The sequence below is a fragment of the Podarcis gaigeae genome (assembly GCF_964106915.1).
Source record: "Podarcis gaigeae genome assembly, chromosome: 1".
Taxonomy (NCBI): domain Eukaryota; kingdom Metazoa; phylum Chordata; class Lepidosauria; order Squamata; family Lacertidae; genus Podarcis; species Podarcis gaigeae.
Window position 1 is genome coordinate 35,129,019 of NC_139678.1, and position 15,617 is coordinate 35,144,635.

At 40.9% G+C, this 15,617-nt stretch overlaps 1 long non-coding RNA gene across 1 annotated transcript in view; it reads left to right on the forward strand.

Moving 5' to 3' along the window:
• Positions 1-2,153: 2,153 nt before the first annotated feature.
• Positions 2,154-15,617, forward strand: part of LOC310846168 — a 55,524-nt gene continuing 42,060 nt past the window's right edge. Inside the window, exon 1 of the long non-coding RNA XR_014565172.1 lies at positions 2,154-2,225. This is a non-coding gene — a long non-coding RNA (uncharacterized lncRNA). The remainder of the gene's footprint in view (positions 2,226-15,617) is intronic.

The following is a 15,617-nucleotide window of genomic DNA, read 5'->3' on the forward strand; positions in this document are numbered from 1 at the left end:
ACCTGCAAAGGAATGTCCATGCAGATGCTCTTCCAAATGGATGTCCACATTCACATCCTGGCCAAAGAAGTCAGCTGTCTGCAACTGGACTGAGGTGAGAAAGCATCATTCTGGTTCCCCCAGCATCTGCCTCACTGAAAACAGTTTCACGAAGGGTTATGAAAAAACGCTCATAAGAGGCTTCCGTTGTGCAAGGAACAAAAATATTTGTGAAATGTGCCCACTCTTTCAGCTCACCTTATCTGGATTGTATAGTTTGTGAATCTTAGTTTATAATCATCATAATATTAATCCATAATAAATAACATTATATATAACACCCCCATTTTATTGTTTTATACTTTGATTTTTATTCTATATAAGTTGATTGACAATCAGTTATTACAAAACCATTTACAGTAAAAACCCAATAGAACAAATAGCTAAAGTAATCCATTACCTTCATCAATTCATATGAAATATTCTTAATTTTAATTCTTTTAGCATAGCATTTCCAGTCAATAAATTTTAGATGAGCCTTAAGGAGAAAAGTATATTTATTTGAAATTAAAACTGAGATTTTCAGTAAGTAAAGAGGTAAAACCTAAGGGTCTACTGCCACAAGTTGGCAGGGTTGAATGAAAATGAATGGGGGTAGTTTTCATGAACATTATAATTCCTTGTAAAAAGTGCTTGCTCTTTCACTGATGGAGAGGGTTGTAAATTGTTTTAATTGATTTTAGTATTGTATTTTTTTATATTGTTGCAAACTGCTCTAGTACCTTATGGCGAATGACAAGTAAAAAATCCAATATAATGTTGTTGTCGTTGCTGCTGTTGTTATTAAACAGGAACAAAAGTGTTTCAGCACTGTTCCTTCCCTGGCATGCAAGTGAGAGCAGTGCTTTCTGGCTTTCAATTACCGGTAATTAGCTGTGTGATGTCAGCCACATAGCCAAAAATCATGTTTGCAATGTGATCCCTGAATGGTTGGGATTATATTATCAGGTTGTTGAACTCGCCCCCCAAGGCAGTAGTGAGCAGATCAGCAAAACGAAACTGTGACGTTAACATATATGAGAGAGTGCTGGAGGGGAAATAGTTAAATAGGTTGCACAGACAGGACCCAGGGGGGTGGAGTCAGTGGGTCTATAAGACTAGTTCTGGGAGGAGTTCGTTGGGGGTTGTGGGTGGGTAGTTGGTTGGATTTCATGGGTTGGCTGGTTGGGAAAGGCAGTTGGTAATAGAGAGACAGTTAGGGCAGTTGGTCCTTGAGTGTGGGGGAGGTAGCAGAGATAGAGAGAGGAACATAAGATTAAGAAAGTAAAGAGGAACACCGTTTGGTATGCTGTAAAAGTTTTGTTTTATGTCTGAAATAAAATATACTCTTCTTTATTAATTGAAAAGCTGACTGAGACTGAAGTGATTTTACCAGGGAGGACCTGGTTGGTGGTAGCGGATTAGTGGTGTACGGGTCAATAGTCCGTGAGACAACCGGGGGCTCCGTACGAACGCCACAGAAACAAACAGCAGCAACTTGGTGTTGAACAAGCGGCAAATAAGGTGATCTAAGGAATTGGCTTGTGAAGTTTTCCATGCCTCACGGAAGACCTCCCTTTACAATAAAATATTTCCTTGGGAACATTCAGCACAACCATATTATTAGCTTCCGTGTAAGGTAGAGAAAGATAATGTTTGCTAAGATTTCACTCACCCCTGTACTCTTTGAAAAGTGCCTCTAGTATAACTTCTGCCGAGATAGCCATCAAATACTGGCTGAATGGATCTCTGTTTAATGTCTTTTCCAAAGTATAGCACTTGTGAAAACATATTTACCCCTAGGCTGAAGTATAAAGACAGTGGAAATCAGCTAAGCTCAGGTAAGGGGATAGAATCCACAGTCTTTTAGCCTGTAGGCTAGACTGTCTTCACATTACTTAATCAGACAATACATTTTTGAGCTCTCCGTATTAACTCATGGTGAAAATGATTCACTGCCCCCGTCAGAGAACAACAACCCTTAACACTTCTTTCCACTGTTAAAGGAACTCAGAGATTTATTCAGCTAATAGCGTAAGGAGATACACTGAGAGGGAAAGGGTACCATTAAGAGGCACAATTTTTCTCATGTTCATGAAATCATTCCTCAGGACCATCTGTATCTATTTCATTGCAGGAGCCAAACCAATGGATTCAAGTTCCAAGAAAGGAGATTCTGACTAAACATTAGGAAGAACTTTCTGATGGTAAGAGCTGTCTGACAGTGGAATGGTCTTTCTTGGAAAGTGGTGGACTTTCCTTCCTTGGAGGTTTTTTAAGCAGAGGTTGGATGGTCATCTGTCATGGATGTTTTAGTTGAGATCCCTGCATTGCAAATAGTTGGACTAGATTGTCAGCATTTTCTTTCTTCCGTTGCTGGATATGTGATTGTTACGGTACATCTCATGTCTGTGTTTACTTTCCAGGCTTGGAAAGTGTGAGAACGGAAGTCAGTCTTATCTCTTCCGCTGTATTGTACTTTTGTACTTTTTACTTTCTCTCTCTCTCTTGGAGAAGATGTGACAAGATGCCATGAATGCTTTGTCCTGTATATATTGCTTAATAAATTACTTAGAATGCCACACCTAAGCGCCACATCGTTTCTGCTACACTCTGCTGATTGAGTGTGCACATATCTCCGGTGCACACTGCAACTGAATATTTATGTATGGCAGCCTATGTCGGCAGTGTTGTTTTTGCCAAATTTCCTCAGAAATAGCTCAAAAATGTCCAATTTCTTTGCAATTTTGCAATTATGTCAACCCTAACCTAGCATTATCATTTTTTGTTATATTTTAATCCTGTCTTTCCCTCTCATCGTATTCTCACATAAACTCTGAGAGTTACGTATTTTTTGCTCTATAAGATGCACCAGACCACAAGATGCACCTAGTTTTTGGAGGGGGAAAACAAGAAAAAAAATATTCTGAATCTCAGAAACCAGAACAGCAAGAGGGATCACTGTGCAGTGAAAGCAGCAATCCCTCTTGCTGTTCTGGCTTCTGGGATAGCTGTGCAGCCTGCACTTGCTCCATAAGACGCACACACATTTCCCCTTACTTTTTAGGAGGGGAAAAGTAAGTCTTATAGAGCAAAAAATATGGTAATAAGGCTAGGAGACATTGGATTGTATCCAGTGCTGTAGCTCCACTGATGCAATCTGTGCCACTGATGCTTCTGTGCATGCAATGGAGCTTCCACTTCCTCTCCTGCTCCCCCCACCCCAGCATGCCCTCAAAGCCACCTCTGAAGAGTTGTGGCTTCCTCTAGAGGGAAGGGAAAGAAACAGAAATCAGGTTGCATCAGCAGAACTGAGCACATGGAAGATTGGATAAAACCCATTGTCTGGCTCAAGGTCATCCAGGGAGTTTCGTGAAGAAGAAGAAGAAGAAGAGTTTGGATTTGATATCCCGCCTTTCACTCCCCTTCAGGAGTCCCAAAGCGGCTCACATTCTCCTTTCCCTTCCTCCCCCACAACAAACACTCTGTGAGGTGAGTGGGGCTGAGAGACTTCAAAGAAGTGTGACTGGCCCAAGGTCACCCAGCAGCTGCATGTGGAGGAGCGGAGACACGAACCCGGTTCCCCAGATTATGTGACTACCGCTCTTAACCACTACACCACACTGGCTCTCTACACCACATGGGCTGCCTCCACCAGCCCTAGTTGAACACTCCAAATACTGTAGTATACTAACTTATGACATGCACCCTCCTAGAATGCATTTGTTCTCTCATTATTTCTCCATGAGAGTAGAGGACACAAAGTGTTTGGTGCTGAATTGAAAAATGAACCGTGTGGCATGGGAGTATCATGTTTGGCAACACACTTTGTTTCCATGGACTTGGCAGCCCTACAGCAATTGCAATTAGGGGCTATGTTGATCTGTGTCTGGTTTCTGCTCCATCTTTCTTCTCTGGAGCAGTTGCAAAACTGATGTGCGGCCACTCCAGGGTTGCTCACGGGTATCCTGCCATATTCCATCCCTCAATCTCAGGAGGACGGTAACCTTCATCCACTTTCGTTTGCTCTCTATTTGTTTTACGAGGCAAGCAGCCAGAGTTGGCCATACATTGAGCTACATAAAATATGGCAAATGAGATAGTTCTGAACTTTACCTGATAACATCAGTTTCTATTCATGTAGCTATTCCAGGGTACTTATGACTCATTGCAATTCTACAGAAGCCACGGGAAAAGGACATAATATTCTAATTTTGAGCACAAAAAGCCTATCCATCAAAGAGATATATGAAACCAGAATTTTTGGAGGTCTTGGAGAAGCTGATTTACCAGAGTTTCATACTCTGGTAAATGACTTTCCTCCTCTTATTGTTTGGCAATTGTCCAGACCACAAGTGTTCTCCTACTATAGTCACTAGGAGGCAGAATACTGTTTCTGTGTTGTGTGTGCCGAAAAAGGAGGCAAACTCTGCTGTCTGACTTGCTGCTCAGCCTTTGAGTATGAGCAACTTCAGTTCCAAAGAGCTACCACTGGTCCATTGCAGTCTCTTTCCATGTGCCTAGGAGTCTCTGGACCCCAAGCTAAGAAGCATCAAGAAACTGATTTATTCTTTTCTTACTCTAGCTGTAGGGATTAGGGCTGATCTGAAACTAAACTTTAACTTGGTGGTGATGTTTGTTGGTTACAAATCTGCACACCCTTCCCCACTTTGGTTCAGCTGATAATGGAGAGCAGAAATTCCCATGTTGTGCTGTCCAAAACCACAATTACCTTCGCTCAGTTTCTTCTGTGGCTTTTTATAGGCACAATGATCACAACTATTCCCCCTTTCCAGCACTATGCTGAGGAGCTGGAGTGTTGTGTTTAGACCCTCCAGGTGTTGCTGCACTCAAAGCCCATTATCTCCTGATCAATTACTATGCTGGCTGGGAATGATGGGAGCTGTGATCCAACAACATTGAAAGGGTAAACGTTTGTCCCTGTCCATACACTCCACCAAGTATGCATGTAACCACAGAGGTGTGATATTCAAGATCTTTGGACCAGTGTCATGGTGCATCACACAGAAGGTGCAATTAGGAGGAACAACTCAGTCCCAATCGGGGTTCAAAAGAAAGTTGCTTGTCACTACAAATACCAATATGGCATTAAAATATAAAATGGTTCCATGCTGTGTCTCAACAAAATGCAATAAACTTGTTTTTATTGTTATAAACATCAAAATGGCATTAAAGAGTTTGAATCACCTGGACACAATGGTTACAGAATAATAACATGGTTATTTCAAGTATGACGTATGCAAGTTTCACAAGCCCACTTTGCCTGGACCAACAACTGACACTTGGCTTGTTTCCTTGATAAAGAGAGACAGGGGTGGGGAATCTTACTGTTGCCATATAAGAAATGGTGAATGGTGCTAGGGATATGGCAGGCTGCCAAGGAGGTGCAGGTGCACCAGGGAAAGCTTGACTGAAAATAGCATGGGTTTGGACCACAGAAGGGCAGAAAAGACAGCAAAGTTGAATAGGCAAGATAGAGAGAAGTTGAAAGATTGAAATGTGAACAGTTTCCTGCTCTGAGCAGTAAAGAATAAGTGTGTTTCCTGAACTTTGCAGTGACTTAGGAGTCTGAGGTCACGGCTATTTAGTGGAAGCCTTGAAGAGATTAAGGACGAGTCTTTGGATGTAAACCACAACCTACCTTTCAATATTTGCAGATGGTTCTCTATCCTAACATAAAACTAAATAATTCCGAGGGGCAACCTCAGTTCCTTTGAACCCTCCCAATATGCTTCTCCAATGTTTGTTTGTTTCATGTATATCCTGCACCCCTTTCCAGATTGCTTTGAAGGACAACATGTCCCTTTAAAGTTCCTGATAAATTCAAGGAAAAACAACAAACATGACAACGACCAGGTATTCAAGTAGAGTAGGAAACGATTGGTCCTTGAGGACAAAAGTTTAAAAACTTGTGTTCCTGAGTGGAGGAATTACCTGAGACAAAACAATGAACTAGGGTTGGTCAGGTGCTGAAGGAGGGAGGGGTTTGCCATATCCAAGTGGACATGCTAAATAGCCTGAGGTATGATGATACATGTGTTCTGCCACAGAGCAAAGAGGGTCGTCTTAGGGAGAGCTGAGGTGAGGGTTGTGGGCCAATCAAGCAAAGTATCCCTGATCCAAATTGTATTTGGCAAGATAGCTAGGTGCAAAACACTGGTGGATGATCCTGTTCTTGAGGAATGCAGTTAGGTTACCAGTGGAGGCAGTGGTCATTGGAAATGAGGGCTAAATAGAGTTGTGTGCTTGTGCTGGCGAATAACAAAAAGATTAGGTGCAGAGCCAGGCATTATCATTTATCTGGAGTGTCTGGCCCCTGCCAGTCAATGAGGACAAGTTTGATAATGAGGGTAGCTGGTGTATGCCAAGGACTACTTCCTCTCTACACTTGTCAAAGCATCCCGATTTTTGCAGCCATCTGTAGAACAAAACCAAGGAGCCAAGGAGTTTGGGGATGAAACCAACCTGGGCAACTGGGTACCAAATCCCCCTAGATGAGCTTTTTACATAACACCTATCAAGTTGCAAATGGTTGTTTGGAACCAGTTTCTCTCTCCACAACTAAAGTCCCCACCCCCCACCCCCAAAATATCTAGAAATGTACAGCACTGTATAAATGATATGACTGATTTATAAGTTCCTCTTAATGGGTTCATAATTCTCGCATACTTCAATAAATACAAATGGCGATCTGATTGAAACTAGACTTTTGAAAAAGAAAAAGAAAGAGAGGCTCAAACAGAATTGGGTTCTTGAAATTAATTACCTTCTCCTAAATATTGCAATTGGCTTCTCTTGGAGGAACACATTTTCGTCTTTGCAACAGAAGTGATAAATGAAGAACCTCATCAATCTACCTCTTTACCCTTGGAATGGAACTTCTCTCTATATGCATACAAATCTTTTTCTCTTCTTCATCTGCTTTTTGCTGCACAGAACAAAATATCATTATCAGGGGTGGGGGGAGGACAGATTTTGCATGGAGTGCAGTCAAAGATCCAGGTGTTGAATGATTTTGGTTAAGGCCTATATAGTAAAATGCTGTTTCATCAAGCCAGGGATGGGGAACCTGAAATCCTTCACATATGTTTTTTTTAAAAAAAGAAAGCAGTAGTGACTGAAGAGGGTCTGGTGGGGGGAGGAGGATGTAAACTAATCGCTCTCCAGTCCTTAAATGTGGATACTATTGTTGTTTGAATTGCTGCTCTATAAAGTTTCTGCAACTTGCAAGGAGAAAGAGAGGTGCTAAACCCTCACTGAGGGAGCGGGATAAACTGTGGCTCCTGAATTTTCCTTGAAGCAATAAGGCGTTGGCGGAATGTTAATATAAAATGTGCAGATGCCGCTGCTGCTACTGTACAGGTTATAATATAACAAATGGGTCCCTCCAACAAAATGTTGCAGTGCAGCCCTGGGATTTGTGTTATCTGAGCCTGTGTAAGGGGACTGAAAAACAAGCTAGCCTCAAAAATGGAAGTTCCTGCTCTGATGTGAGTCTTAGTTCATGGTATTGTTAGTATTTTCATTGATCACATATAAAAGTGCAGCCAGTCTGCATGCAAGTCAATGGATCATGTGGCTTCTGCCTGCAGTTGATTGTTTGATCTGACTTGAGAGGAACTTTAAGTACATTGACATTTGCTTCAGCTTGAGAGATATGGAGGACTTTTAACTGGGAATCCAAACTTGCCTCATCCTCACCTTTGACCTGCAATATTAACAGTAAACAACATTGCGAGGCTCCTGTGTGCTGCTTTCTTACATCACCTTCGAACTGCAATTGTGGTATATCAGTGAAATACATTAAAGGGTTGTGGGGTGCTACTCTGTCAGTTGAATCAGCAATCTGGGGATAAAAGTAATAGGCTGTTGCACTCTCTCAACTTCAGACCAGCCCTTCATTAGCATACAGTCTAATATTACTGGAAGACACTGCAGGATTGTTAAAAGCAGCTCAAAGCCAGGCCAGCATTTTGCAATGTAAACCACACTGCAATCTCTGAGTCACAGCCACTTCAAACATACAGTAAGGAGTAGGAACTGTGTTTGCTTTGTGCTGCCTGATCCCTTATATACCAGCTCAATCACTGATATCAGCTGTAGATACTTGGTTGGTTGTCCCCAGAGTTAGTGAGGCTCATTCAGCATCAACATGAAACTGAGCCCTCAGCCTGAAACTGAGATTCAGTAGGTACCTCCTGTATTGACTTTCAAGTGTTTGTGGAAGAATTTGCTTTGCCACCACTGGTTTGTAGAGATTTTGTTTTTTAATGTGTTCCATAATAGTCAGCTGGTAATCTATTTTATTTTTTTGTATTGTCCTTATTGTGTTTTAATTGTTGCAAACTGCTTTTATTTTTTTTAAATGAAATTGCAATATACAGATATCTTGATAAATAAATAAATAAAAACTAATTAATCAGTGTAGGGGTTAACATGTTTTGAAATAAGATCCAAGTTATAAACAGCAGAATTCTTGGCTTTGCTGCTACCTTTTTGGGGTCTCTTTGGAGAAAGGTAGGAGGTGAGGCATCTCCCACTTCAATCCCTGGAAACATTTTAAAAGGGTTTCTTAATGTGAACCAGAAAGTAATCTGTTGAGGCAATGAGGTGATTCATTCAATATTCCCTTAAAAAACAAACAAAACCTTTCTGTGTGTTCCTCCTTCTGCTGTGTTCTGATCCAATGCCATATCCCATGGAGAAGGATGCAAGCCAGCCAGCAAGTTGCAGGACCACGGATAGCTCCGAGTGAGCAACTTGTTTCAATAAATTTGAGAGCTGAGGAAGCCTGAGAACTCCTGCTCTCAGACAGCCTCCTTCAGTCTCCACCCCCTTGTGACTAGTTCTAGATGGCCAGTCTTGTGACCTGAAGATGGAATATTATATATTATTATTTCTACTTTATCTTAAACAATAGCCACTTCAGTTAAGGAGCTCTACGATATCATCAGAATTTAATTATGGGCTTTTAAAGGGTCAGGACTGAACCTTTTCATTCTCTTTGTGGGTTTAAATTAGGCGTAAGCAGAGTTTAGATAAATAATTCACATTGTTTGTCTGCAGAGGTGTAGAGTTCACCCCTTGGGAAAAGGCAATATGTAGGAATTACATTAGCCATATGTCCTGCTGTACTGCAGACTGGTTATGCATGACAATCCCAGTAGTGCAATCACCTACTGAGAAATTTACTGTCATCCTATAACCATTTAATATGCTAATTAGTTATTTGCTTGTCTATGGCCTTCTCTAGCCAGCAAAGTGGTGGTGAGATTGGCTTTCTAAGCACTGCAAGAGTGCAAGTGGTCAAAGCAGCAGTACTGCACTGGCAACAGTGGCAACAGCCCCATGTCATCAAATGTTCCAGACATGGTACATAGCACTGAAAGGTGAGGATGCATCTCATGTATGCAACATTCTACAGGCATTATCAGCCAGCATTGGACATTGGTCTATATTTATGTACCTGATTTGTGAAATCTAGAGAATGGGCTGTAGGATATGGATCCATCTCTGAATCTGTTTTGGGCCTTGCTAGTACTCTAAATAACATTTTCATATGTGAAGTTTACATTTCTTTTGAGCCCTGTAATTATGTAAGCATTTTATAATTAACGCTGCCGAGAATACACAAAAGACACATTTCTAATGTCAAAGTGTGCTCAGATTAATGTAGGTTTAACATTCACATAAGTCGATTTGAACTCAGTGGGGCTTAATTCTGAATAGACTATCTGATCTACTAAGCATTTTACTTGAATTTAAGCTGATTTTATCTCCATTGACTTGAACATGATTTCTGCCGAATCCCTTTTAATAGCAAGGCACAGAAAGGATTGCAGCTGTGGAAAGGGCCATTGAGAAGTGTGAAGTGTCACTGTGCTCAAGAAAGCTTGAGAGTTACAGAAGTAAAGTACAACAACAACAACAAAAACAAGCCTAGGAGGTCGAAAAGAGGAAAGAGCATGCTCAGTAGCTACAGAATTTATAGGGACAGTTGGGCAGAGGGATGGAACATGGGGTGGGAAAGAGGGACAGGGGCATTGCTAGGTTTATGGGGCACTGGCTCAAGACAAAAAAATTGCATAAAATATGCATACTAACTTTTATGTATAGATGCCTCTGGGGAATGAAGATGGTTGTGTGGCTTGGATCTTGCCAGTGCTGCAATTTGAAGGTCACCCAGTAAAAAAAAGAGAGAGAAAAGTAAAGGAGGAAAGGACAGGAGATCTGGGACCAACCACAAAAGATCTGGAGGGATGAGTGGAATGCCCTGCCTGTGGGGAATGACGGCCTGAAACCTTAGCTGCGGATACGGTTTGTTGGAACTGTTTGTGCTTGTATCTCACTAGACTCTTTCTCAAATACCATCAATTAATTACTAAAGAGAAATTTGTTATAAACATTTTATTCCCATAGCAAATTGCATTTCTAATAAGTGCCTTAACAATTGTTGATTCTGAATTAACATTCTGTATATTCTCTTTCCTACAGGCCATTGATTAAAGTGTCAAATAAAACCAAATGTTTCACCAAGTCCTGGGGTAATTTGCTATAGACTTCCCAAATCCCTATAGACTTCTCCAGTGTAGTATATGTTACTAGCACCTAGAGTTTACAAATGTATATCAGATCTCATTGCAATATTCATAGCCAAGGCAACGAGTGTGATTATTTACAGCTGAATATGTTACTAAACTTTAACGCCTAATCCTATGGATTGGTTTAAATTGCAGAATCTTAATTATGGGAGAGGAATCAGCTCCAAATAGCCTAGACAATATGGGGGATTTGTCCATCCAATGCAAAATTCACCTGGGTTGTGGCTGGCATATTTCATATGAAACTTCTTTGGGTCTAAAAGCTTATTTGGGGCTAAAAAGGCCCTCTCAAAGCTCAGGGTCGAGGGTAGCATTAGCATTAAAGATAGCTGTCCTTCCACTGGTAGACTCAAATTCTTGCACCAGATATGAATAAACTTTTGCAGTGGCATTTGGATTTTTAAGCCGGTTCCTCCAAGCTACTGCCTCAGCACAGCGGCCATTACTACCAGCCCATGAATGTAATTCACAGTGCAACCCTCAGTGCAACTGTTATTGTTGTTTAGTCGTTTAGTCGTGTCCGACTCTTTGTGACCCCATGGACCAGAGCACGCCAGGCACGTCTGTCTTCAGTGGAATTACTCCGGAGCAAATCCTATTGAGTGAAATGGAAGGACTCCTAGAAACAGTGTAGAATTGTGACCTTAGTTTCCTTTCTTTGTCTGAAATGCTGACCATTTAGGTATACAGATAGCTTACTTTACTAAGCAATTAGTACCACTGCAAAAAAATAAAAATAAATGATCTGTTTGTTTTTAGTAATTTACCATGGTTCAACACACAATCTTGCAAGCTATTACAAAAAAATTAAAATTACAACAGTGTTACTGTGAAATGAGGAAGTCAACTTGTTTAAATAAACCATGCAAACCCTTTTGCTGTTTGCTTGTTCACTTATTGAGATACATGCATGCACACAGAGTTACCTTTTTGTGCGCATACTTTTTGCCACTCTCCTCCCTGCACTGTTTCCTCCCTGAAACAACTCTTTGCCCTATACCCATACGCAGTATATGGCACTTTTAGAGACAGGTGCCAGCTTGAGGGTTTTTTTTAGCAGGAAATGTCACCAGGAGGAGGGTCAATGCTTCTCCCCACATCCTCCAACAGTCAGTCAGCATTCTGCATCCAGCAAGCACGCTCATTCCTGATTGGGCTATTTGGGGGATTTTCCCTCCTTAGCACACCCTCCCCCTAAAAGTGTTTTGTACTTCTTCAAACTTCACTGTGGACTTGCTAATACCTCTCCCTTCCTTGTACGTGAATGGTGCTGTTTTGTCTACATAAGGAGTGACAATTGGATAATTGGTATATAGGATTTATTGCCAGCACGAAGCTTGGATTGTTCCTTTCTATGTAATTGGGTGGAATTACACAGGGTGCCTTATTGTGAGGTCTCCGACTTGCAGTCTATCTTTGCTTTCATCAGGGGATGGGGGAGGGGGAGTAGGGAAGAAACTCCAGGATGCAATTTTTCCCCCTAGTCTTCCAGCACCAGCATCTCATTTACTAAAAGTGATGACCCAGGGCGATGCCATTAAACTTACATTTCAAAAATAGCTTTTTTAAACCCTATGAACAATGGAGTAAATTTATAGAAAGATAGTCTCAACTGTGGAGATAAAAACAGTGGCCTGGAATCAGATATAATCGATATAGCATATAAAATGCATATGAATAAACTGATAGAATATATAGTGAAATGGCTATTATTCAGTCCTTGCAGGGACTAGATTAGGAAATGATTGAGGGCATGCATATCCTGGAAGTATGTGGAGTTTAAGCTACTTGTCTGGTATCTCCAAGGCCGCCTTAAATATGTCAAGAGGTCACAGAACTTGCACACAGCCCCACCTTCCATTACAGACCTGAACTATTATCTAAACTTTGTGTCACATCTGATGTGCACATAAAGCAGCATAATCACTTTAATCGTACTTTATTTATTTTGAGGTGTATACTCCATGTTCGCTGTTTTGAGAGAGATATATCCAAATGTATCTCAGACTTGTTTGGAACTCAAAAGGCTTGAGCTATGTGCCTTCTAGATCCCAGCTTCCTAGGTCATTGGCAAGTATCCTAAGAATCTTGAAATACTGTGAGTCAATGAATAAGGTGGTCCCAAGCATCTTTACTATACGTGGTGTATGCCACCTTTGTGGAATTGTTTGATTTCAAGTGGGATGTGATGCCCCAGTTGATATTTACAAAGAGGTCATGAAGAGTGATTTACTTAGTATGAAGCCTCAAATAGATGTATCAACACTTCCTTGCTTAGTTGTTGTTGACTCTTCCTTCCTTGGTCTCTATTCAGGAGTCAGGAGAAGTCTGGTTCTTTGACTTGACATTGTCTTGCTTTACAGTCCTGACAAAACCAGCTAAAAATGTTTTGGTGTAGTAAACCATCTATAATTTGGGGAATTACATGTGGCAAAAGAACATAAAAATATATGCTAATAGCCTAAAGAACAGAAGAGAACAGAACAGAAAAAAGAAAAGAAAAGAACCAGCTCTGGTCATAGCCTATGAGAAATATATTTAGAACATAAGCATACATTAAAATACAATATAATATAAACAAAGATAGTAAAGGTAAAGGGACCCCTGACCATTAGGTCCAGTCGTGACCGACTCGGGTTGCGGCGCTCATCTCACTTTATTGGCTGAGGGAGCCGGCGTACAGCTTCCGGGTCATGTGGCCAGCATGACAAAGCTGGGCAGGCGATACCAACCAATGAACTGGACCCACCCTCTGCCCTGCCCATGCAAATTCTCCACCGGATCCGCTCTCTGCCCATGCAGTGGAGGAGAAGGAATTATAGAACTGTAGAGTTGGAACCCTGAGGATCATCTAGTCCAGGCATGGCCAAACTTGACCCTGCAGCTGTTTTGGGACTACAACTCCCATCATCCCCTAGCTAACAGGACCAGTGGTCAGGGATGATGGGAACTGTAGTCCCAAAACAGCTGGAGGGCCTGATTCTAGTCCAACCACCTGTGATGCAAGAATATGCAGCTGTCACATATGGGGTTTGAATGTGTGACCTTGCTGTTATTAGCACCACACTCTAACCAACTGAGCTATCCAGTTGGTCATGAACTCAAATACAGGACAAAAGGCATCCCATTTGAAGTCCAAATGGGACAGGGAACACTCCCCCCACCCAAAACAGAATAATCCCATTTTTCTACGGTAGGGACCGATGTCATCCCTATATTGAATTCTGTGGGGTTTGCTCTCAGGTAAGTATGGTTAAGATTCCAGCCTTAGTCATAGACATTTGACTACTTTTTGTTTTCCTGTAAAACAATCTGCTGATTCTGTTTAAGGATAATAATATTCTCACATCTAGGATATTCATATACATTCCCAAAGATGTTCTGTCATAAATACCAATAGGCCTTCACACCTCCAGTGTTTCCCTCAACAACAAAAATGCATTTTTGTATTCCAGTCTAATTAAAACATATGGTGAATGATCAGTTCTGAGGTAAAAAGCTGAGTAGTTATGTTGGACTTCTATGTGGGAAAATGCGGCAGGAGAGTTGTTGGGCATTTCCAAATCAATTAACCCTCTGTGGGTGATAGCTGCCCCTCAGAAATACAGTCAGTGACATACAAAATGGCTGAACCCTTTTGGGCAGACAAGCCTGCATGCCTGTCCCACCCAACTTCCACATGGTTTGAGAACATCAGTTTAAATTACATTTTCAGGAAGAAGGTCACCTGAACCTATTTAATTTCCAGTGCTTGCAGCATTTTTCATCTCACTTATACTTTGGGAATAAAACTCTTATTCCAGCTGCAAAATTTTACATTAGCCAAGGGAATAAGCATGAGGTATAAATCTGCTTAGATTCCAATAATTTATCCTCTGAGGCACCCAATGGATGGTGAGACTGGCCACCTAGCTTGAGGTAATGTTTAAACAGAACTGTTCCACATATTACACAAACAGTTACAGCTGCAAGTAAGACATAAATTAAAGTCATAACCAAAATAACCACAGGACTATTTTCTAAATCAGAGCAATTATGGCAATTTTCTGGAAACTGGTTTCAAGTTAAATAATGTCATCTGCCATGGTTATCAGATTCTTCTTTCTCATCTAGGCTTCTTGTTGATGTCATTGGTACTATGTAAGTCAGCTAGTTTTTGTCTTCTCAGCCTTCGTATAACAGGTGCACATTTCTTTTAAACTATAGTATGGAAATAATTTTTCTACTACATTTTGCGCTGTTGAATCTGCAGCTTGGTGATGAGGGACATAATCCCATCACCACAAAGTAGAGCTTTACACTTTGGTCTTAAAAACAAAACAAAACTGGATCATGGATTAATTTACCCTTTGTTGAAGGGATTGATTTTGATCCAAAATTATCATTGTTTTGTTTTTTTAAATAGAAATAAAAATTATTTAATTTTGATAAGGGTTTTATGCAGTGATTTATTTTTTTTTCTAAATAAGAGGTTCAGGGGTACTCTCATTTTCCTATTCATATTGAAATACTGCCCCTCAGTGTGGGCAAACTTAGATTCACAAAATGTTTAGGGGTGTGTTTACCCCTTCGTCCCCCCAGAAAAAGCACTGGTTTTATGTTAAGAGGTATCTGCTAATTTGTCAGACCAGTTTAGTCAACTCAGGATTGCCTGTGATGGGGTGGTATGTTCAGTGGTGTTGTCGCAGTAAGAAAACAATTATGATAGAAGCACCACAATTTCATGAATTAGGAGAAAGCCAATAATGGGTGTCAACAATAGAAAGCGTGAAAGGATAATCAGAGAGTTGCTTTGATCCATCATGGGAAATTGATATGTGCAACTAATGCAGATGTGCACTAAGAGATGTGAATCTCCCATTGCATCCCAATGCTTATACAGGCCTCTACTGAAATGATGGAAACATGATAGTTACACATCCCCATCTAGACACATGAAACATATGCAACAGGCATGACTGCCAGTGAATGGCTAGT